We start from the raw sequence: 26,435 nt of genomic DNA, 5'->3' as shown, positions 1-26,435 counted from the left end.
GGTAAGTCAACAACTAAACACTTGTCTTTTCTAGTAGCCATTGAATATGTCATTCCAAAACTGACATAATTAAAAATAAAAGCAGAAACATATAAACGTTTCAATAAGTAAATACTTAAAATTGACAAATTAATTTTAATTTATAAATGCATTTTGTAGATTTACAGGTTTGGGCTATGAGTAGTATAATACTACCCAGCCAACAGGTAGAAGTTGAAGTCTTAAAACACCACCCCTCCTCATTTGCATAATAAGGCAGAGATACATATGGTGAAGTAAAAAGAGGAGACAGAATTTTAAAAAAAAATTACAATGAAAGGAATTGTGGGGGAAAAACAAAGAGACACAAATGCATCTGTAAGTAAAAGAAAACACAACATTTCTAAAAACCAGTAAAATTTAAATTATGAGTGTAAAAATGTCATTTATTGGAATTAAACTGAAGAAAAAACTGAATGCCAAATAAATTATAAGACATAAGGAAAAGTTCTTCTTTTTGGTGTATTTTAAGTTATTTCATTTATTTATTAGGTGATTTTTATATTTCTGCTTTTATTTTTGGTTTTGGTCATCCATAATTTTGGCTTAAGGTGACCAGATGACCAGCTGTTTGGTGACAGGCTGGACTAACCTGGGGTTGCTAGATGAGTGGCAGTTCCTGCTGATTTGTGAAGTTACATTTAGAAGGTTTGTGAAATGGTTAGTTTTTTTTTCCGACACCAAACAAATATTAACCTATTGCCAAAAACCGGTTGGGTGTGTTTTTATGCTTAGGGTGCAGAAGCAGTGGAAACCCAAATGGAAGTACAAAAACATGCATTATGTGAATTTTGCATAACAAGTCCCATTTAAATACTTTAATGGGGGTTGTTGTTCCTGTGGTTGGATTTTGTAGTCTGATTTACAGAGACAGAATCCTACATGGTGATTTAATGAGCTAAAAATTAGTCAGACAATGAGAACAGGGAGTAGTGGATCATCATTCAGAGGGAATGACTGGCTCTGCTGTTGGGAAAGAGAGCTGGAATCTGGGAATGACTGATGTGTGGATGTAAAAGTGAAACAGCAGCAGATTCCAGCGTCGTTCTCTAATGGAGCAGAGTCTGAGCAGGATGAGAGTCCGCTCGCTGCGGATCCAGTCGTGTAGGTGGAGCAGCTCACTAATGCCCTCTCAGGAGGTAAATGCTGCTTTGAAGCTTTTCCATTTCTGAGAAGTGTTGCCCACACAGTTACACAAAGGCACAAGAAGCTCTTAAAATACAAAGAGAATGAGTTTATTCAGCATGCTAAAGGTCAGTCAGTGTGAAAACTAAATAGGAGTTTGGACAGCCTGTCGCAGCCAATGTGGACAAGACGCAACTTTTGAACATGCACCCTCAGTTTTTTATTGAAGCCTGTTGCAGCTAATCAACCTCAAAATAGAAATAAATATGCAAGAAAACCAGGAGAAACGGCACAGCTATGTGTAGTAGTATGTTGCTGCCACACAAGGGCAGTCTTATGAACATGTTCTATTTTGTGACATTAAGTGAAGTCAGAGATCCTATGTGACCCAGAGAGCCATTTTGCCTTTGGTCCAGGTAAACAAACTTTGTTAAAAACTACATGAAACAAATTAGTTTATTTAGCATACATTATTAATATGATATGATTCTATAATGAAAGAGAAGCAATTTTATTTTTACGTTTTTAAAAAAAGTTATCAAACTTGCTTACAAAAAGAAATGGGCACAATTTTTCAAACAACGTAAAAAGTAAAAAATAATTTTATTTTTTTTAATCGCAAAATGTGGCTCTTCTGGCTCCTCGGTGTGGTTCTTATATCTTTTGAGGTGGTTCTGAGGTGACCCTTGTGAAAAGTTTGTACAAGCCTTGAACGTGATCACTCCAAATGCAATTGGGAATTTATTTGCATCATGAATCATTTTCCTTCCACTTCACAATTATCAACTATATTGTGTTGGTTTCACAGACAAGCCTCTAAAAACTTTCAGGCAGTTATGTGGAAAAATGGGAAAAAAAACCAAGAGGAACAAACAATTTTTCACATAATTGTTTAAAATAAACCATTAAAAAAATATGTGCAAACAGAACAGACCTTTTGCAGAACGAAAAAAAGCATTGAAGCTTTTCTATCCAGCTCAAACAAACTGTGTGCTTAGAGAAATTTACCCAGCAGTCACGTTTCAAACAGAACTCATGTTAACACGATCAGGCCTTTAACCAGCAATGAGACGAGGCTGCGCAATGACTCAGAGCAGAGATGTAAGTAAATATGCCCCCCCAGCAAAAACAGATGTGGCCTAACTGCAGAAACAGACTCACTATAGAACAACACTGCATAATTTCCTGGAATATTTGCACATTTTACTTTGAAACTATTGACTCCAGAGGGTCTATATGAGCCTGAAACACCAAACAAGGTTCATCTGCAGAACCATAATAAAACATGATAAATGAGTGAATATTCCTTCTACTTCTGCCTGTTTTTTTAGCTGAAACCATACGCCTCCTCCTCATCTCTCCCACCACGCATCACTAAAAATTCTGCATACTTGTGGTTAATAATGCCTCCACCAGATGGAAAGTAATCTTCCCGAACTAGAAGCTGCTGAGGTGGTGATATCATTGAGGGAACATTTTCCATTTATACTCAAGAATTTGGTTCAGCAAACGATCAGGCTCTTAACTTGCCCAAGAGAAATCTACTTCCATTTTTGGGCAGAGAGCTTTTTGCAGATCTGAATCTGGAGAATAGGGTGTCTGGACTGATTTTCTGCCCAAATTAGAGCAAAACTCAAAGTATTTGGGTCCACAGGCTAGAACAGGGGTGGGCAATCTTGGTCCTCGAGGACCGATGTCCTGCAACTTTTAGATGTGTCCCTGGTCCAACACACTTGAATCCAACAGCTGAATCACCTCCTAAGTGCTGTCAAGTTCTTCAGAGTGCTCCTTACGACCTCATTATTTGACTCAGGTGTGTTGAAGTAGAGACACATCTAAAAGTTGCAGGAGACCGGCCCTCGAGGCCTGGAGTTGCCCACCCCTGGGCTAGATAAATGAAGAGATTACCAGCTGCACAGATCGGTTGTAAGAAGGTTGGACCTCAAGTCTATCAACAGAAACACAATGAAAGTGATAAGTTTATATACCAGTAGAAATAATGGGGAATTGGCTTCAGTGTCTACACAAACAACTGGTTTCACTTCTATTTCAGACATATTTTATGTGCCATGTATGGGATCCAGTCCAACTAAATGTAGAGCAACAGGCAAGCTGGAGGAAAATGAGGAAGACTCGTCATAAGACAAGCAGGAAGCAGGATTTCCTCAACCTGAAGTTTTCAGAATCTCACTTCTGCATGGCAAGACGTCAGTATAAAGAAACAAACAAAAAAACCTTGTGAAAACAAATGTGGACAACTATATAACACAGTAACTAAACGTAAAATCACAAGTCCTTTGAGGGGCAAATCCCACAAAAGTCATGAATCTCTGAAAGGAAATTACAAGTGAAGTCACAAGTCTTTTTGAGTCAAGTCAAATACAAATGTTTAACGTTTCATGTCAAATATCAAGACTTTGAGAAGTAAATCCAGGTCAAACCTCAGGTCCTAATATTGTAAGTCCAGGTCAAATTTGAAATTTGTGAGTCAATTCTAAGTCAAATCCTCATATCATGCTTCTGTTGAACAATCCTGTTCTGCACCATCACTGTTAAATTCCTAAGCAAATACCACATGATCGACCTCTACCCCCAGGTGAAAAAAAGTATACTTTAGTATACTAAATTTTAACATACTTTAGTATACTTTTATCGATGTACTAAAACTTTACTATTTTGAAATAACTAATTTTGTGCTTAGTATACTTTAGTAGTATTTAAGTAGTATTAAATTACAACTAATAGTATATTTTAATATACTCTACGTACTTTTTTGGAACAACTTCAAGTGTACTTTTTTGTGTACTGAAAGTATACTTTTTAAATATATTTCTGAGCTTTATAATATTTTGATATAATTATTATATTTTGAGTGTAATAATTCTGTCTCAGAACTATATTAAAAATATATATTTAATATACTTCAAAGATATTTTAAATATACTATTAATATATTAGTAATGTATTTAAATTACACTTAATTATTTTTTTTGATTTCCTCCTATTGATAATAAACTACAATTTGAATTACTCGCGAAAGTCTTTATTCCTACGTACCTATTTTGTACATGACACTACAGTACTTACATTGTTTTAGGCTACAATTGCATGGAAAGATTAATTACACAAGATGCCCAAGGTAATTCAAATATTTTGTTTTATTACCGACATTTTAAAATTGTCCAATTTTACTCACAACTTTATGAACTTTACATAAATTATCAGTTTACACATCAAAAGTGAACACATGAACATGAAAATTTAAGTGTGACAATAAAACATGACAGTGAGGATCAACGACAGAACATTCTTGTTCACTGCACCATACAGAAACCTACAAAAAAGAACAATAGAGCAATTAAACAGAGAAAGCATTTGTATTTTAAAGAGAACAGAAAAATGGCAAATAAAAATATAATACAATTTTAAGACGTTGTGGACTCGCTGTGTATGTGACATCATCAGAACTGATGATGATTGGGACCGGATGCCTAGGGTGGAAAAATATTTCTGGGTGTTTGCCTGTTTATGTTAGAAGTAGAAAAAAATAGTCAGCAATGTCATAGAATCAGTTGATTCTATGACATTGAATCAATGTCATAGATTCAATGACATTGATTCTTTATGAATCATAGTTGCTTCATAAAACAACTATGAAGCTGTTTTAAGTGTGGACTTAAGGAGACAAACTACCTTAAAATCTTTCCATCCATGATCTGAACACACTGATCCTTGCAGGGTGGTGAGGGGGGCTGGTGGTGCCCATCTCCAGCAGCCATCAGATGAGAGGCAGGGTTCACCCTGGACAGGTCACCAGTCCATCACAGGGCCCTGAAAGTCAACAACAAATAAAAAAAGAAAGATAAATGTTAGATTAACAAGAAGAGAACAATTATTTCCAGTTACCTTTAAATCAAATCATGTTTATTAAGCACTTGGTAACACAGCAGTTTTTGTTGTTGAAAATGTAGCTAGCTCCTCATTGAAAAAACAAACTTACATCATGAAGACGATGTGAAGGTTCATCCTTAGAGCTGGTTGGTGATCTGGTGGAGTCAGAGCTTCTTCTGAGACATGAAAGTCTTTAGGTTTTCTAACATCTGATTTCTCTGGCTTCCTCTTTCATCTTCCTTTGCTTAGGCTGCAAACATATGTTGAAGATGAAAACATTGATGAACGAGTTAGAACAACAATCTCACAATATTAAAGTCTCTCTGTCTTATGGAGCTTAATTAAAACCAGGTTAAGTCTATGAATTAAACTATAAGTCGCAACAAACAGCCTCCATGCAGATATAACATGAAACTGAATGATTTCTATTGTAATAATCATACAAGTCACAACAAAATTTATAAAATCATTATTTATGAAACCAACGTAAGTTATATATCTTTACTGCACTGTTTATAATTAAATGAAGATAATTAATAAGCAAACTTACCACCAGCTAGCAACACTTAGCAGCCTTCGTCCCCCCGGGCTCCTTTTGTGACACATTTCATTTCCATCAGTTGTTGTCCCGTTGTGTTGTCGTCTAACTCGGATTATGACGTCACCACCTTGAATTTACCAAAATTAGTAACTATTGACGTTAGGTGTAGATAGGCACCAGCAACCCTCCCGACCCCACTAAGGGATAAGGGTGTAAAGAAAATGGATGGATGGATGGATGGATGGATGGATGGATGGATGGATGGATGGATGGATGGATGGATGGATAGTAACTATTGTCAAGGCCCTCTCTACTTTGAAGGCAATATTGTGCGAGTAAAAATGGTGAATTTGAAGAACAGCGTCTGTTATCTTCCCTGCTTCAAGTTTTTTCTTCTCTTTGTGGCGTTTTTTAAAATAAATGAAAGTGTGCAATACCGCCACCATCTGGTCTGGAGTATGAACTGGAGCTTATGCCGTTGATTACAAGGTTTTAACATCACACATCTGGAAATTGATTGGATGCTTTCTTAAAAATTACATCATGATTATCATTTTTTTTGTTGTATGCAATTTTAATAAATAGTAAAAGATTATTACGGCACTTAAAAATTCATACATATTCATTCATATTTTGTTCACTTAAAGTATACTTTCATTTAATATATTAAAAGTGTATTTTGGTACAATTATGTTTAAGTGTGTTTAAAGTACTAATTTTGAAATTGGTACAAGTGTATTTTTAGTATACTTCAGATATACTTATAGGTAGTACACTTAATATTTAGTGTTACTTAAAGTGTACTTTCACAAATTTAAGTATGTTTGAAGTATACTAAAGTATACTTTTTTTCACCTGGGCCCAAAACACAAACAGCAACAATATGGAAATAAACCTCTTATTGATATTAATTACAGGACTAACACCAATACATTAAAATGACTGAAATCAATCGATACAATGTATCCAGCATACTGGGTTAAACTAACTGCTTTAGTTGAAAAAAAAAAAGTCAACAATTGGAAAAAAAGCCATAGGTTCAGATTAAAAGGGAGAGTTTTTAAAATTAAGAAAAAGGAAGACCATATATAAATCACATGTTATTTCAACTTTTGGAAAATATGCTACTTTATTTTTTATTTTCATATTGCCTAAATGTTTCATGTAAAACTTGTTTTTGCCTCATCCAAGACCTAATTACTTTCTGTTTGTCCTAGAAGTCATCAGACGCTGCCTTGTGGGGAAAAACAGAGTGTTGTAGAAGGACCGGGAAGTCAAAACAGCCTCAGCTGTGGGTCCGGAGTCTGTCACAGCAACTTAGTCAGCAGGACAAGTCTTTGCTTCAGTCGTCCTGGGCCCTTAGGACACATCACCATCACTTTCTGAGTCCCTAATCAGCTCCCCAGGGATGTTGACCAGGGTGTCTTACTCCCAGAATGGAGGACTGGTTGACTCAGCAGGACGCACATCTCAGTTCTCACACAATAACACAATTCATTGTTTCTGTGAATGTGCTGCTGAGAGACAGCATTGTTTTCAGGATTTTATTTAACATTCAGCATTCAGTCTTCTGCGCATAACGAGTTGTTTTCTTTAAATCGAAGGACGAGATAGATTTATCTTTCTGGAAAATGAATATACACAGATAGATGAGCTGGTTCAGAGGCAACCCAAGCTAGACTGAAATGTCTCCATGAAATCCTATAACTGGACATCAACTGAGAGGTCACAATGACAAAAACAGAGGCAAGTTATTAAAGCATTTACAAGCTACATGCTCAAGAATAATTAAAACTCTAAAAACTGGGAGCTTTTTCATCAAAACAAAATAAAACTATGGCACAGTGGTGCCCGACCTTTTTCTTATCGCGGACCAGTCAAGACTTCGAAATTTTGTTGCGGCCCGGGAGGGAAGGGGGGAGGGATGTTGGTGATCTTGCTAAAGCCTGAATATGCCCAATTTGGGTTGTCTTGGCCCTTTTATCACAGCCTGTGGGGATTTCCCTGACTGGGAACTACAATACAACCAAAAACATAGTCACCTCCAAATCATAGTGCAGCAAATAGAGCGGCTGCTCCCGCTGTCTTTTATCCACCTCCTTACCTTTTTGTTACGTCTTTTATTCAAATGAGTCTACAAACTATCACTATTGCTTCTGCATCGTCATCCGTGTTTAGTTATTCTAAATTCCCGTATGCTATTGTGACCAGCAGGTGGAGATCTTTTTTAAAAGTAACAAGATGCACCAGAACACAGACTTAGCAGTGCACAATATTTTAGGAAACAATTTTCCTTAAAACAACTCTTGTTAAAAATGAGGCTTCAGGCCTACTACTCTGTCCCTGAAACAAAAGGAACACATAAGGTGCACGACGGACAAGTTCAATTATTCCAAACAAAATAAACAAACATGCAATGCAAAAGAAAGTAGTAAAAATAAATAGAAAACATGCAATGTAAAAGAAATTAGTAAATCAAACAAAAACTATAAAAGAAAACACTTCAAACAATGGAACAAGTTGTTGTCATCTGCTTCCAAATGCCCTTTGATGGGGTCAGAGGAGTAACGCCCCGCCCACACAGCCTGCCCAATCCGCAACAGGTTTAGTTGAGAGCGGCCCAAACAAACAACGGCAAGACAAGACAAGACAGCAGAGCGTCCAAAGCGCTGCAGCTCCAAACACAATCAGTTGCCTGAAACAGAAAACCCATTAACGGTGGATCCAGATAACAGAAATCAAAAGCTAAATAGCAGGTAGCTTACCCAGGGGTGGAAACACAGCCTTAGCCGGGAGGAAGCGGGTCAGCAGGTGAGGACCTGCTGACCCTCGTGGAAGCCGCACGCCATAGCAACCCCCAGCTGCAGCCGGCAACGTCATCAGAGCAACACTGCAGAAACGCACGGCAGGTGTAGCACCCAAAAACCAACCAGGATCTCAGCCACGGATAGCAAAACTGGCACTTACGATKGCAGACGAGTCGACCAAACACACAAGCCGACATGTAGCCTCCGACCGTAGCAACAGTGGGAGAAACAAAGACGCACGCACCCTGCAGCAGCCCGCCCAACTATGAAGGCATTTGCCCCGCCAACCAATCAACGGTCTAAACCAGACTTAAAACTCACGAGCTCGACTCATCTCCTCTCGACCACTGCCCAAACGCTCTCTGACTCTGGTCGCTATGGTAACGTTTACATACCCCTTCAAAATAAGATACAGATGCGCCACAAAAATGAACATTTTACTTCCGTGAAAATTTTAACTCACGATAATGACTAACGCAAGCCCTGAACTTGTTTCTCTGCAACGAGACGTTCCCATCTGGGAGTGATGAGAGACAATAACACCTGAGGTGTGTTGATTGAGCACAACATGCTTGGTCTCTACGTGGCGAAGCAGTTTGAAGCTTCATTGCCTCATTAGCAGACGGTCGCCGCATGTTACGCAGAGCGGGCTTGTAATGTGGGACTCACCTACCGGTCCGGGATAAATCCATTCTCCTATCTCTTCTCTGGGCCTTTTCCCCTTTGCAAAGAAACTTTCCAAAGGCATCTGATCTTTTTCTTACTTGTTCTTACTCATTTTGTTGCTTGTGGGCTCAATGTTGACGCTCAAGTAACCGAGAGAATCCGATTAAAGGATTTTCAAAATAAAAGTTCCTCCAGACTCAAATAATACATAAAACGGAAATATTTAATTATTTCTTGCGCGGCCCGGTACCAATTGGTCCACAGACAGGTGGTTGGGGACCAATGTTCTAGCAGACTAGAAGGTTTGGGGTCAAAACTAATTCGTCATTTACTCCACAAGAACAAAAACCCCAATTATATACGAAGAAATATACAACCATGCTTCACTAATTGCTTGGGGTATTTTTTGATGATGTTCTGTGTTCTTTTATTTGTTTTGTTTTTTTTGCTAAATGCAGCTTTATGTATTTCTAGTTGAATTTTTGATTCAGTTTATTCTCCCAGAGTGTTTTGGCTTTAGTCAGGCCTGGAGGAAGGGGCATCTTGTCTTCCTAAGCAATGGACCTTACCACAGGGTCTGCGTTTCATTGGCCAATGCCCATTTGACGTCACTGCTCAACTATCACGTGCCTTACTGTCTCACAAACTCATGCTAATGTTCATTGTGGACTACCAGACCGACAGAAAGTTTTTGCGTCAGGACTCGAAARAAAAATGGTTCTCCGTCAGTGGGGTACCTGTACAGGCAATGTCAGGTATCCTGATCGTGTTTGTGGAACTAAAATTCACAGATTACCAAAATCTGAAAAGGAAAGCCTTGCTTGGATTAAAGCTTGTGCACGACCGCATTTGCAGCTCAACCGTCATAAGATCAATAAGAACAAAGGATTGTCTGCTGGCGTAAGTATTATTGCTTTGCTTTCTTTGTGTTTAGTGAATGAAAAAAATAAAATCAATAATAAACACATCCATTATGAAAACCTTTTAGCCAAGTACAGAATAATGGAGCTTGGTAAGGTCCATGTTTGGCTTCATGGTTGCCTCCCTGACCAGTTTCCATATTATCTTTGCTTCCATTTAAAAAAAACAAAAAACATCCAGTTTAGGTCCCATATTTTCTGCATCAAGAAAATAGGCTAATGTCAGGCAGTGGCGCAACTACACATTTTTCAGGTGGCTGCGAAAACATAAATCGGCGCCCCCCCCCCACCAAGGAAGGTACGTCAGGTCAGGGTGAAGGAGCGTAGGAAACATACGCTCGTCTACCCACCCCCCCGAGGTGACTATACGTGAAAGGGAGAACATTTAACTCGTTATGTGCGCGAGGTGAATGAGCGTAAGGCACGCTGAAGTGTATGGGAAAACATCCCCCCGTCTGGAGGAGGTGCCGCCCCCTCCAGACGGGCTTTTGACGCCCCCTCTGGTGCTGCGCCCCTATGCCTTGCATGCGCTGCATACCCACTTTTTGCGCCACTGACGTCAGGGACATTTGTACTGGGACAGCAGAAATTTACTTCAGGTTAGTTAGATTTTGCTAGAGCACAACAGGAAGTCATGAAGGTTCAGATTCAGCAAATGAAACAACCGTATACACTAACATTACCACTAAAGTGTGAGGATTTGAGTTTTTTTGATCTGTGTTTTTTGATCTGTGTTTATTTTAGGTTTCTGTGTCCAGGGGCGCGGTATAGGGGGGAAAAGTGATGACAATTCTAGGGGCCCTGACCAACAGGGGGCCTTCCACAATTTAATTATTTATTTGTTCATAGAAATAAATAAAGAAAAAATCGGGGACTTGTCAATTGCAAAATTAATCATATTGTTTTTAGCAGTAAAAATTTAATGTTCCCACTCCCAGATTAAAAAAAAACACACATCCATATTTGCCCTGAGCCCCCCCCCCCCCTATCTGCATTAAATGGTTTGTTCCTGTTTGGAGCGCTTGAGAGTGACAGCAGCAGACAGTGGAAGACACAAATGATTGTGGCAGTTACTATGCTGCTAAGAAAAGTTATAAAATCAGGTTTTCAAAAAAAGAGAGAGGGAGAGAGAGAAAAAGGCAAGAGTGTTAATTTATAACCCAGTTTTTCTCCAAGAGAGGTGGTAAGACTGTGTGAGATTATCAACCATTTAGCATAATTAGCTAGGCTACAAACTACTGTTTGCCTCCTTTTCACTAGCATTTAATGAATTAAGGGAAAAAATTACCACATATTCATATTCATAATATTCATATATTTAACTTGTCCCTTGTGACTTTTGCCATTTAACAACAGATGAGTCGGTCAGCAGCAGCTCTAACCCACGTCCCTCCTGACCATCCTCTCCTGAGTGAAATTAAAGCTGCAGTATGTCACTTTTATATATTTTTTTCAAATATTTTTTAAAACTGTCATTATGTTGTGACAGTATGGTATGAGAGGTAATCTGTGAAAAATTTATTTCCCCTGCCTTCTCCCAGTGCTAGAAACAACCAGTCAGTGGCAGGAGAGTTTTAGTGCTCCATCCATCCATCCATCCATCCATCCATTTTCTTACACCCTTTCCCTTAGTGGGGTCGGGAGGGGTGCTGGTGCCTATCTCCAGCTAACGTTCCTGGCGAGAGGCAGGATACACCCCGGACAGGTCGCCAGTCTGTCGCAGGAGTTTTAGTGCTGTCAATCACAATCTCGTGTGGTGCTGCTCATTCTTCCTCCCCCTAGATTTGTGCTGTGCTGCAGCTAGCATAGCACAGAGCTGTGCAGATTCAAACTKTGAATGCTCAGTTTAGTTAGCATAGCTACCAATGACAGCAGATAAACGGTTTCTTGTAATGATAAGTTGTTTCTCCACCATTAGCACATTTAGCAGTGAGTGAATGAGGCTGATTGACAGTGCTAAGAGCGTCCTACTAGTTCTGATTGGTTGTTTTGGTCAGAACAATGCATTACTTTAACTAGTAATAGTAATTCAGGAAGAAGATGGAGGAGATTGATTGTTTTCACAGATTATCCGTCTCATAAATTTTTTTATTTTTATTGTATCCATTTTATTTTTTTAAATCTCTTTCTCTTTCTTAATGTTTATTCAATGTTACATGACTCTGTGTTTCTGTTTTTAATTATGTAAAGCACTTTGAAATGCCTTGCTGATGAAATGTGCTATACAAATAAAATTTAATTGATTGATTGATTGCTACGACATCGTGACAGCTTTAACAGATATGGAGAAAACATTTTTTATTAAAGTTATGTACTGCAGCTTGAATAAAATTCAACTTCATAGCATTTTTGAGAAGTCTGTATTGCTTTAAGTGTAGTTAAACATTGCTTTTGACTGTTGCTCATGGGGAGAGACATTTCAGTAATCTAAAAGTAATCTTTAAAATTGTGACGCTTTTTATGGGTCAAATAGACTCAAAAATTCGAACAGCAGCTGTGAAGGGGGGCCCAAACAAAATTTTTTGTCAGGGGTCCCACGATTCATGGTGGCGCCCCTGTCTGTGTCTATTGAGTCTCCTTGTTGTCCTGTGTACCCCTTGATTGTTCCCAGGTGTGTCTCGTTCCCTGATTACCCTCTGTGTATTTAATGTCACCTGTGTTCCATGTTCTTTGTCGGGTCCTCCTCTCGTTTGACTTGCTGTCTGTTGTTGTATCTGTCTAGTTTTCCGCCGTCCATTAGGCTTCCAGTCGCTACCAGTTTTTGAGCCTTAGCTTTCTGCTCTTTTCTGTGCTGCCTGGACTTTGGGCTGTTGGATTTTGTGTTTTTTCATCATTAAAAATAATTTAATTTCCTAAACCTGGGTCTGCTGCATCTACCTCACCACCATCTACCACACTTAATGACATAAAGCCTTCTAGTGTAAATGTTTACTGATAACATACAGCTATTTTTAAATCAAAGCAGAACAAGTAATGAAATTGTACATTTCCATTAACTACATACTAAACAATCACTGCTGTGTACTGTTGCACCTCTACCAAGCAACACCGTTCCCTAACTCAACCAAAACACACAAGAAAATGGACTCCATTACATTGATCATGTAATCAAACCAGTAAAAATCCAAACATTTTTTAACCTGACAAAAGAAACCAAGGTTGTTTTCTCTTATGAAAACACATGTGTATCCTGGTGAAACTATCAGGTGTGCTCTTAGTGAAGCTGATTTTATTGTGAAGATGTGTGTTTAAGGTCAGAATGCCTCTAATGTTCAATGAAGGACTATTTTTAGGGGCACAGACAGGTCAGTCCTGCCTTAGCAGCTCTCAAAGCCCAGCTTTGTCTGTTTCAGACCTCACAATGGACTTCCTGTGGCCGCGGAGCCTGGATCGGCTCTGCACCAATCACATCTCAATGCCGACCCATGCAGGGTCCAGAACAATGTTGGGCCACTGCCATGAGAGTGTAAACACCAGAGAAAACATCTAGACTGCTGATAGAAATGTTCATCTGGGACCTGGTTGTCTGCAGAGAAGCAGAAAAACAAACCTCTGAGCTTTTTAGGAGCTTATTCTGTTTCTTAGATAAACTGAATATCAGACCATCCAGCTGTTGCCAGAACACATCTATTTGTCCTCACCTCTGATTTTAAGAGCTGCTAAACAGCCACCGAAGACCGCTGCGCTGATGGAGCAGCTAAACCCTCGGTGCTGCACAGAAATGTCAAACATCATTCCCAAGATTCCTGTTGCAAAACGTCCTTCAGGCATCCTCTCCACTTCCTCCAATAACACTCCCACTTTCCAGTATTTGGGGAATATTTGTATCTACAGCTGGAGAGCTACCTCACCAGTTATTGTTATCCTTTTGTCTGCAGATTATTGGACTATTCTTCTCCTTAAAACTTTAAGTTTAGTGACTTCAGTCTGAAACAATAAAAGCATAGAACTATGTTTAACCTAGAGCAAATAGTCTAAAACAACATTTTAGCTGCTTTGGTGGATTTTGTGTTGCTTTTGTACATCCGATTCTTTGTTTTTCATTTCTATTTACGCATCATCTGCTTTTTCTAAAATCTTTTTAATAATCTAACATCAGGAGCTTAAGGAAAGACTTTTAATGAAGACATGACAGTAGATGTGTAACAATTTCTAACAAAGCTGTTGAAAAGAGATGGTACACAATGTTGGGTTTTTAATATCAGCAATATTTTTAGGAAACCTACTAATGCATTTTTAAAAAAAATAATAACAGATTAATGGCTTCATTGTTCACAATATATTACAGTGACAACAAGCTGAAACTCACAGTAAACTTCAAAATGTGCTGCAAACATGTGTATGATGCAAAGTTCAATAGACAAAAACTAACAGAAAAACGCTGCAAACAAAAAATGAAATTCACACAAATACTGTCCCAAATGGAAATGTAGCACCTAGATATTGGTATTTAAAATATTTTACATTTCTTAATGCAGTGATGATATTTTCCCAGTCCAGTGCCTTGTTTAATGCTGAAACAGCCAAAACATAAGAGGTAGACAGCGATAAAAACATAATTCCAAATAATTTTAAATTAAATATAGCAGAAAATTTTAATTTTTAAAAAAATCCAGCACTGGAGACCTCTGAAGTTTCTGTTTCTTTTATTTATTCTAAAACAAACATTGGATTTTTGTTTTGTTTTTCAAAACGCTACCTTTTCATCACTTCTTTAACAAGGAAGTCTATAAATGTGCAGCTGTTTCACTTCCTGATTTTAAATGTTTTCCTCCTGTCTCTTTACATCCTGTGGCTCTAAGTGATCGTGTGTTGAAGCCACGAACAGACCCCTCCTGTGTGGCAGAGACTAAAAGCAAAGACAGGACTTCAAAGGGGAACACACACACAGACCCTCCTTATGGGTGGAGATAGAGCCCCTTCCTCTCAGAGTGGGTCAGCAGCCAGAGAAGCCCCTCATCCCACTGCCACAGTGGCCCTAACATCAAAACGCTGAACACAGGCGCTCACTCATTTTGCCCACACACAGCTTGCGCTTCACACCGAGGCTGGATGTGAAGTAGGTCACATGACGTTCTCACAATCAAGTAAATTGCAGCACATCTGAGTAGATGACACTGTTCACGTATATGGAATCCAAGAGATGCCACAATAAGTATGAAAAATTAATAAATATAAAGATTAGAAAACGAATATATACCCTCAAAATATAAAAGAAAATACAAAGTACCAGAACAAAACTTCTTCATGCATTTGTGTTTGCTTCATTTTTCTGTGTTCATTTTTTTTTCTTTACTTTTTTTTTTTTTTTCTGCTACATAGTATTTCATGGGAAATTATTTTATGGTATCTTTGCTTATTTGGTCAAGTTTACATTTCTTTAAATTTGCCCGGATTTTTAAGGCTATTAGAATTAGTTTATTATTTTATTTCTCATTTTTAATCATTTTACTTATTTTTCTTTTCACCACTCCACTCTGGTCTCTCTCCGAGGGTTTATTTACACATTTTATTATATTACTTTTTAAGGTAATTGTTTTTAAAACCAACCCTTTCACCAACAGTAAAGATCATCAAAAAGTCTTTTACTTCCCTCAGAGCATCATATTTACAAGACATTTTTTGCATTTGTTGGATCAAACAAATCCTTAGAATATCTTCATAGAACTGCAGTTTAAAATTTGCTGTGCAAATATTAAATATTTATAATACTTCTTCCTTGTGTGGAGACTTCAGATACACACATAAGTTTCTTCAGAAGTGTGAACACTGCGACCCAACTTTTACCACAGTAATGAAACTTCCTGTGCTTTCCCCCCTCCTGTGAAATGATGTCATGCTCCAGTCAGCCATCACAGTCCACAATCACACACTGGTAGGGGAGTTTTCAAAGAGCACACACTCATCAGAACAATGATCTCATCCCTAAACACAAAGAATGAACAAAAATGTACTTTCTGAGAATTATTGGTTTAAATTGAATTGGTGATGAACTTGAAACTGTAAAATTGGATCAACTTGGCCAGAGAAACAAAAGGGTAGCCTTATAAAAGTGTGTGTTTGTGTGCATTCCAGCTTGACGGTTTGATTGGTGTGATTTGTCCTATTTGCCAGAACGAAATGTCTGGCATTCTGTGGGGAAACCCACAACACAGGGAGTGACTAATGGGAATTTAAGAGCTGGATATCTAACCCTCTATGGACTGACAGCCCTGTTTGTTCAAAGATGACTTTACTGTGGATGGAAAAAGGTATTGTTGAACTGAGAAGTTTGTTTTCTAACAGTTAAAGCGAGTTACAAAAAAGCCCAATAACTTTAGAACTGATGATGCAATAAAACTGAAGCTGAGCTCATATTGTTGTAAGTTATTTTTTCACTGATTTCATGGAGTATTGTTGTAACCAAACAGACCACAAATTAAACCTTCTATCAAATCAGACTAAGTCAAAGCTTAATCAAGTGTAGAATTAATCTGAAAGTGAAGAAAGCAGTTCAATTAAAATGTACCAAAACTGTAATAAAATGGCTGCAGCTCAATTCACCAATTTTCCAAGTCATTTCCTAATTTTGTAGCCCAGGTATCATGTTGCTAAAAACAAATGTACAAAATGTATCTGTAAGCAAATAATTTCATATATACCCAACCTTTGCAAAAGGGCTGAACGATTATTCAAAGTCATGGTAATGAACTGATTATTGAAATAATCGTCAACTAATTGAGTAATCAGTTTATAGTTAACTTGAGTCAAAAAATGCCACTTGCTGAAAGAAGTACTTCACAGCTGTAATTAGGCCAAAACTGTAAAATCAATTTATATATTTTGCATTTAAGAAAAAAATAAAACTAAACTTTTGTCTGTAAATCTGTTCTACCCATACAACTCCCTGAAACTTGTGAATCTAACAAGTTGCATATTGTCAGATTCACCTAGTTCAAATTTTGTAAACAAAATCTGTTGAGAACCTGTTATTTTCCAATTACTCGATTAATCCAAAAATTAATCCATCAGGCCTACACTGTGTTGATTTTAAGTCAAGCAGAAAAAACATAGCTTTTCTCATGTTGATGTTAGAAATATTTTCAAGCTGCAGATGCATCCTTACCAGAAATGGTCAGGTGTTCACTAAAAGAATGTCATGTTATTGCATTTTAAGCATTGTAATGTTTATTTTCTTTTAGAAGGAATTGAACTACTTGTTCATTTGCATCTTTAATGTATTACTAATACATTTTTAAATTCATTTAAGTGGTTAAGGAACAAATCTGCAGCATGCGCCATTTTTTATCCGATTAATAGATTAATCAATTAATTGTCAGAATAATTGAGTAATTGTCAAAAGACTCAATGACTACTTTGCAAATCACTTTGTTGGTAGTTATGTTTTTGTGCTTTCTTTGAATAAGATGAGTCACCACTTTTTCCACAATAATAACTCCAGTGTGATGTGGAGCGATGAGCACCATGAGCTCATCAGGCTGCAGGTAAATGAATGCTTTGGTCAATATGAACCACTCTCAGTTATTTATGTATAAAGTGGCTCAGACACCAACCCACAAGGAGCCTGTGTGGGAGGAAGGTGCATAATGAAACAGAAGAGTCCAAATGCATAGGAAGGTTATTTTTAATGGAAGACTGGTGCTCCACATTCACCCTCCTACTACTTTGTAGAGATCTTCTTCTGCAAAATCCAACCGCAATGAGGCATTTGTGTGAACGGTTTGCGACCCCAAAGCAACCTTCATGCACAGAAGAACACTAGTCTATAGATTTAAAAGTTAATCATTTTGTGGAGCGTTAATTGCAATTTCTGTAGAGACGTCTGTTTGAATGTGTAGTCAGACCAAATAGTGGTGGATTGTGATGTGTTTCAGTGACATATTTCTTTCATAAGTTAAACAATGTATGAAAGTAAATTGTAATTATTATGTCCAGACTAAATGCCAGCTCCCTGACTGGGCTGGCAGTTTTGACGGGTCTGAATCGCTGCCAACAAAAAACTCTGCTTCATCTCCAGACGACGAACAAAATATGCGTCCAGTTTTTGGCTTTTCCTTGCTCTCTTTTTCCCATCCTTCTCACTTTGCCGCTCCCTGGAGCTCCACTCCTGTTAACTTAGTCCGTAAAACTGTTCTAGCTAGTTTGCCATCTGTTGCCAAGAGACTGATCATGACATTGGTGGACGGCTGGTGACAAGTTTTACCCAGAATACACTTGGAGACAATAAGGACAATCCTCTTGTAATTTTGCATCTCATAGAGTGAAATGTAAGAGTAAAGATAATGCCAGTCACGTAGCATAACATTTTATTCAATATTTTATACCGAAAATATTCAATATTTTATACCGACAGTCACTAAAATCAGTCGGTCTTGTGAAGCTTTAAGCAATCATGAGTCAACAATATATGCCTGGGGCAGTATACTATATAATTCACTGGGGCATATTTCATTATCGTTGTATGTACACTAAACTTATTAAGAAAGGGCTCACCTTTAAAGTACCGGAGTGGAAAATTTCAAAATCGAATGTTTTTCGCAACTGAGGTGAAATTATTGGTGGAGACAAATACGCCTCCTCCCACTATTTCGGGGGGCACGTCCCCCCCGGTTCCTACGCCTATGATAACTTTTGACAAAAATGATAAAAAATTGAACAATGTTTGAAAATGTAAAGATAAGTTTTTAGCAGGAATATTTTTCATAAAGTGTTTCATAAAGCAAACTATGTGCTTTTTTTAACGTCAACCAAACATTTAACTGAAAACATTTTTTTTATTTCCTTTAATCTAAAAATGTATTTATTTTTAAAAAATAATCCTAAAAAGCAAACATATTTTTTTTCTCTCAAATAAAAATCTAAACAAATATTCCATAGTAGATATTGTAAAAACTGAATGTTTTGAAGGGCGACCCGGACTTGATAATTAAGGACATCATTGATTAAATTAATAAAAATAAACCAATTATGGAAAGTAAATAACACTAATATCTACATATACTGATCAATATTCATATTAACATTGCTCTTAAAACGTGCTATTGCTAATATCAAGACTACAATATTTGAATTCTTCAACACTTTCTTTGTAATTTACTCCTTATGAATAAAATATGTATTTTACTTTAGTTTTTAAAAGATATCTTATAAGGTTACCAAGAGACCCATGCAGGAGTTTAATGTGACGCATAACTGATGGTCTGCTGTGGTGAGAAAATTTACTTTTCTGTAAATCATTTAGTGTGATGCTTGTTTCCCTATAAATTGTGTCCAGGTGTTACTTATCAGCCCTCTGTCTGTCCTGAATGACATCTCTCAACTCATCACCCCAGTTGGTCGGCCACTGAACATTATTTATTGGCTCCAATGATGCCGGCCTTCCCATTTAACCCTGTTAGCTTTGTTTACGATAAGACCTGAACGCCAGGAACAGCACAGCTGACCGAAGGAGACAAACAGCCAAAGACATGGATGTTCTCAGCTTCCGAGGAATTAGAAGTGATGATCCAATAAAGAAGCTCCTTGATGGACAAATGCTGAACGTAACAAAGTAACATCTTGGATATTTATCAAAACAAGGTAAAGGGGAAGAAAAGGTCTTATTTTATGCATTTATTCATTAAAGTGGGGGTATATCTGTATTTTTTTTATCACTTTGCATACATAACCTGGTATTATGAAGGCTCTCACAGTTCAGGTGTAAATTTTTGCGTCGTAAAGAGATAGCTCGGGAATTTTGAAGGGACGATCTCGAAACACCGATTGCAGTTGCACCTTGAATTGGGTTTGATTCAACATCCCTTCAATGCCAGTGATGGCATAGTTACTTTGAAAAAGTAACTTTAATTGGATTGCTGATTACTCCTTGGAAAAAGTAACTTAGATTACTGACTACTTGATTTGGAGAGTAACTAAGTTACATTAAAAGTAACTTATTTAGTTACTTTCAGAAACTAAAAAAGTTGCTGAAAGTAACTGTGGTAAGTAAGTACTTAATTGAAAGTTATTTTATAATGTTAACATCAACAATGTGTCTCCACTTATATGGTTGAACTGAAGGGTAGAATATAAAAAGAAAAGAGCTGACAAACTTTCCTGTTATTACTATCAAAACCTGTCTGAAATTGTAACAAAACAAATTGGAGATCAGAATCTGATCAAGATGATTCCAGAACATTCCAGAACAGCTACACACTCCAGTAGAACTCCAACAATCTTGGGTGTTATGGAGTTTCAACAAGTTTTAGTTCCACCTGCCAACCTACACATGTTGTTAGGCATTCTGGAAACAAGAAAGGAAAATTGTTTCTTACCTGAATGGGTGAAACGGCAGCAGAACAAACATGGAAAAGAAGAAAGAAAATGAGCATTAGCATCCTGCATTAACACTCTAGAGTCAAAATTCTTCTTTATTTTCAGTTTTATATTTGAATGTCAAATGCTATGATGATCATCAACAACCCTATGTGTGTGTGGCAATCTCTGATTATTTTAAACAGTCTTCACTCTCTGCTAAGCTTCCAATATTTCAGCTCTGGTAGAGCTGCTGTTTGTCAGCAGCTCTACCACAAAAACGAGATGTTGGATTTGTTTTATGCAAAAGTTAAGAATTCATGCATCTCCAAAGTAAGATCTGATTTGTAAAAACAGGACTACAGCCTCATTTTTCACTGCTCAGAATATAAAATCCTTGTTCAGGGGCAACCGGTAACGACGAGTGGTCGCAAGAAGCTGAAGGAGCCTCACTGGGTTGTTTTGAGGTTACAGACTGACGCAGTGTGCCAGCCACATGGAGAGGACATCACTGTCAAAGAAACCAAAGAGAAGACATCCGTCCATGTTCTGGTACCAAAATAAACTGATTGATTACTCATCAGTCATCAATGACTATAAAATCAAGTAAATTATGGACAAACCAGAAAATTCTTATCATGAGACCATCACACAACAACAGTATCTTCAGTTAGAGGCTTCCTCAGGTTCTATGTAACAGACCTCTGCAGGAGATCCTTCCTGTCATCACCAACCAAAACTACTTGATGAAAATTGCATAAGTTACATTTACATTTCCCTCTTGGATTAAAAAAGTATTTTAAAATTTTAATGAATTGTTAGCATCTTCAAAAATACATTTCTCCATGAAAAGTAGGATTTCAACTGATTTACACAGATTGCTGAGAGGGGATAGGCCATTCTGCTTTCCATCTACTGTACAACGGAAAATACTTTATTTCCTGTGGTACGTATTTAAAATTAATTTAAGCCACAGCATCAAGTTTTAAAAATCAGTCTGACTTTGCGGTAAATCTTTGAAACTATATACCAAAGTCAAATTGTGACTTAACTGTTGCACCTTCATTCTGCCATTTCATGAAAAAACTCCTGAACTGATAACAATGGAAAGCAAAAGAAACAAAGTAATAATTGCTTCAATTCTGTTAGTTTCAAATTATTTAGTAAAAAAAAAAAAAGAAAACTGAAGCAGTTTTATATAACAAAATCATTGAAAACACTCAAAATATCAACTACAAAAAAATTACCATCAAATGGAAAGTTGAAAAAATAAACAACTGAAATGACAAAAACATTTTCTTCTGTTAACTGATTTGATAAATACAGAAATTAAATAAAGGACTTTTAACAATTAGACAAAGGAATTTTAATGTTTGTTTAAATGTCTTCTCTACATCACAAAAACAATTTGTCTCAAATTGAATCAAATAGATCGATATTGACTACATATCAATCAAACTGCAATAATAAATTATTTTGAATTGTCACCCATTTGAACAACCAGTTGAACAACTGGAATTACAAATAAATAATAATAATCAAACTGAGGGCTGCACAGTGGCACAGTTGGTAGAGCGGTTGCCTTGCAGCAAGAAGGTTCTGGGTTCGATTCCCGGCCTGGGGTCTTTCTGCATGGAGTTTGCATGCTCTCCCTGTGCATGCGTGGGTTTTCTCCGATTTCCTCCCACAGTCCAAAAACATGACTGTCAGGTAAATTGGCCTTTCCAAATTGCCCCTAGGTGTGAGTGTGTGTGTGCATGGTTGTGTGTCTTGTGTGTCTCTGTGTTGCCCTGCGACAGACTGGTGACATGTCCAGGGTGTACCCCACCTCTCGCCCGGAACGTCAGCTGGAGATGGGCACCAACAACCCTCCTGATCCCACTGAGGGACAAGGGTGCAAGAAAATGGATGGATGGATAATAATCAAACTGAACATCTAAGTAAGGCAGACTGATCATTATTGTCCTGATTCACAATAATTCTGCATTCTAACATTTTACTGGATTAAAGTTTACTTTATTATATCTCCACACTAGAAATTCGAAGGCATGAAACAGCTTCTCAAGTACAGCTGTGAATTTTATTCCTATCAAATCAATCGGGCACAAGCCTGACAGCATGTTTACTCGACAGTCAGAGGAAATGTGAAAATAAATGGCAAAAGGAATCAAATCAAACAAATCAAAGATGACTTCTACGGTGACAGGAATACAAACATCTCTGTCTTGAGAAAAAATTGCTCTGCACTTCATAAATGGAGCAGCATTAGCTAACATCTAAAGAAAATGTAGAAATAAGCTGCAATGCCTCCCTGGGTAAATGTGGGCGGATCATTTAGATATAGAGCTGCCTGCTGTGTGGGAGAAACCACTAAAAGATTACAATATTGCTCATGAATCAGCCTTTCAGCGCTTTATTCATCCAGTAAAGAGACTGAGGACTACTGATTTTATTGCAAGACATTAATGTAATGCCAATATACGTTAATGTTGAAGGGTTAAATTCAGCAAAACAAAAGATATAAACTGAAATAGTTTAACCTGTCTGGTTGTCAGAAAATAATAACTAGTAAAGAGCCTGTTAAATCAATAAGGGCAAAAGGGTAAACTTGAGTAACAAAATAAAGAGTCCTATGTAAATGTGTAACATGCTTTTAATCAATAATGATTTAAAACAAAAGAATTTAACCATTATTGTCTCATATTTTTCTCATAAGATTAATCAAAAACTTGTTGAATCTCAAATACATCTCCAAAATCTTATCTCTTTACCCTTCTCCCAAGTGAAAAAAACTCTACAACTGAAAAGCTTAAACACTTTAAATCCTATAACTGTTCAAATTTGATGCCACTTCATTTTGTCACATTTCATGAAGAAGGAAGTGGTGCTTTGTCTTCTTCAAAGGTTTTTGAGTTGCTTCCTTCAGTCGTTCTTGGTGCAGCGCCCCCTCAGGCAGCTGAAAATGTAACAAAAGTTGCAATTTTGGTCTCCAGTCGAATCAAGTCTAGGCTTGAAAATTACCTTAATTCACTTCCTGTTTTTGGAGCGATCTCCAGTCCACTTGGCATTCACAAATGCATTCAAACCACACCAGGGTTCACATTTATCGCACTGAGACCTAAGTGGTCTCAGCACGATAGATGGATATGATGTGCAAAACTCATAGAGACATCCAGCAAATGGTGTTTCTTCCTACCCAATGCATCAAACCAAGCAACCATCTGCAGTAATTTCTGCATACAAATTTCTTTTGCAAACACAGACACATTTTTTCCTGTAATTGTCCATCAGGATCAACATGTTTGATTTGAAGGACATGCTGGTCATTCGCGATCACATCCATTTACACCTTCAAACTGCCAATACGGACAGATTCAGAGTCAGCTGCCTTCATGAAACCAGTCCTGATATTTTATTTTCAGCTGCCTGTGGAGAAAGATAGCATACTTTAAAACAGTAAAACTAACGGTTTCATCAAGGCATTCCTTGATTTCAACTAGCGTGCCAGCAGACGTGAGGCAATAATCCATCCCTGCTGGGGGAAAGAAAACCCTTGTTATTCCCACGACGGGACAGAGTACGGTAGATTATAGGATGAAGAGCTTGTGGCCAGAGAAGGAGAATGTGTGTCGAGATGGTTTTAGCAGGAGTGCAAAGAGTGAGTCAAACAAAACTCGGCCAGTAGGTACGTCGAGTCTGCAAGACACAGATACTGAGATGGGGATGGGAGGAGGAGGTCAGAGAGATAGTTTTGTCTTCTGAATAAAAGGAGGAGTTTGTTTTCCTACAGTCAGTCTCAACAGAAACGCCGATTAGAGATAGGAATCGGCTCTATGTAATGACAAAAATACATGTTTTTAGTTATTACAGATAAGAAGCTGTCATCAGACCCAGGCTGAGCTCAGTGCCAGAACTCCCCATGGGGTCCCAACATGCTGCTTTCCCTGCAGACAGATGGCAGCGCTCTGTTCCTTACAGGCCAGATCCTGTTTGTTTTCCGTCTTTACGCCTGTAATTGTTGAGAGTGAAGAAGAAGGACGGTCTCTGGTAGCAGTCCAACTTGTGTTGGGCTGCTACCCTTTACAGTAGTAAAGAGATTTCTGTCTTCTTAAGGACGTCTTCTTCCTCCGTAAGAACTGAAAAAGTGATTGTAGGAACATCTTCCAAATGCCTAGAGATGTAATATTTGCACTTCTGGTTTCTAAAAATGACAGTTTTAATAGTTTCTCTTCCTTGGTGGAGCCATGAGTGAAAATCGGAACCTCATAATTAGGCCCGAGCAGCTAAGCGCTGCGAAGGCCTATTGTTTTTTTAAATATTGAAACTATGTGGTGTTGCAGTGGATGGTTCCAACCACTGAATTTATTTTTCATTGCAGCTGGCCAAAAGCTGATAGTACTCTTGCTTTACTCCTCTCATCCCATCAAACCAGAATAGATTGGGCTGGAAGACTTGAGTTGTGGGTGTGAGCAAAGTGACTGACCAAAACTATGCAGTTGTACAATAACTGGAATGTAGTCTTGGGAAGATGTTAGAAAAAACGTTACAGAAAGCCACTTGTTGCCAAAACATGGAATACAATGGTTTATATTAAACTAAATGATTTCACCACGTATAAGTGAAAGTGGGACAACCGCTACATTGGCAGATAAAAAAGATACACACTTTTTAAGACAGATGCCACTGATATAAGGACAATGCAGAACATATTAACAACGCTAAAAGTGATTAGTTAAAGTTTTAAGTGACATATGGTAAAACTGTCTGGTGCCATTTACAAGAACAAAACGGCTACCTTTCATCATTTACTATTTAAAACAGAGCAAGTAAATATCACTCAGTAAATTACTCAATGTTTATTTCTCAGCCCACTTTATTAAATGTCTAAATGCACTCTCTCGTTGAGTGTTTGAATCCAGCCTGACAGAGCTTTAACTAAAGGTGTTTTTATGAAAAAGACACTGAACACCACTTCCTTCTTTACGAAATGAAAGTATAAATGGAGTGGCATCAGATTTTAGTGGTTGTAGGATTTCTCTTCTGTCTTTGGCAAAAGACCACAAGCCATTTTTCCACTACAACTAGACCTGCATGTTTTTTTCCTTGGATTTACCCAGAATTCCCAGCGCTATTGATCGCTTCCGTCTTCTGGAGCGGTCTCCAGTCTGCTTGGCATTCAAACTGCACCAGAATTCACTTCAACTGAAGAGAGTTGAATTCACTTCAGCCCAAGGAAGTGAATTCAACACTTCCTTGGGCTTTTAGCCCAGAGACCCCTTATGATGGACACAATCTTTGGATCTGGCGTTCCCTCGCCCAGACGCGGGTCACCGGGGCCCCACTCTGGAGCCAGGCCTGGAGATGGGGCGCCATGGCGAGCACCTGTGGCCGGGCTTTTACCCACGGAGCCCGGCCGGGCTCAGCCCAAAGAAGAGACGTGGGTCCCTCTTCCAATGGGCTCACCACCTGTCGGAGGGGCCAAAGGGGTCGGGTGCATTGTGTTATGGGCGGCAGCCGAGGGAGGGGACCCTGGCGGTCTGATCCTTGGCTGCAGAAGCTTTGCTCTTGGGACGTGGAACGTCACCTCTCTGGTGGGGAAGGAACCAGAGCTAATGTGAGAGGCTGAGAGGTTCCGGCTAGAAATAGTCGGCCTCGCCTTGACACATGGCTCTGGTTCTGGAACCAGTCTCCTTGAGAGGGGCTGGACGTACTCCCACTCTGGAGTTGCCCACGGTGAGAGGCGCCGGGCAGGAGTGGGCATACTTGTTGCCCMCCATCTGGGCGCCTGTACGTTGGGGTTCACCCCGGTGAACGAGAGGGTAGCCTCCTTCCACCTACGGGTGGGGGGACGGGTTCTGACTGTTGTTTGTGCTTACGGGCCGAACAGCAGTTCAGATTACCCACCCTTCTTGGAGTCCTTAGAGGGGGTACTGGAGAGTGCCCCTCCTGGGGACTCCATTGTTCTACTGGGGGACTTCAATGCTCACGTGGGCAATGACAGTGAGACCTGGAGAGGCATGGTTGGGAGGAATGCCCCCCCAATCTGAACTCGAGTAGTGTTCTGTTGTTGGACTTATGTGCTCGTCACGGATTGTCCATCACGAACACCATGTTCAAGCATAAGGGCGTCCATATGTGCACTTGGCACCAGGA

General features: G+C 38.5%; 1 protein-coding gene across 5 annotated transcripts in view; it reads right to left on the bottom strand.

The window, feature by feature from the left end:
• The window catches only part of dbn1 (drebrin 1), a 182,276-nt gene that overhangs the window by 70,944 nt on the left and 84,897 nt on the right, over positions 1–26,435 (bottom strand). The window lies entirely within an intron of this gene.

Source organism: Poecilia reticulata, linkage group LG14, assembly GCF_000633615.1.
Source record: "Poecilia reticulata strain Guanapo linkage group LG14, Guppy_female_1.0+MT, whole genome shotgun sequence".
Classification (NCBI taxonomy): domain Eukaryota; kingdom Metazoa; phylum Chordata; class Actinopteri; order Cyprinodontiformes; family Poeciliidae; genus Poecilia; species Poecilia reticulata.
Note: the sequence above shows the minus strand (reverse complement) of the source record. Positions and strands in the feature narration are given on the sequence as shown.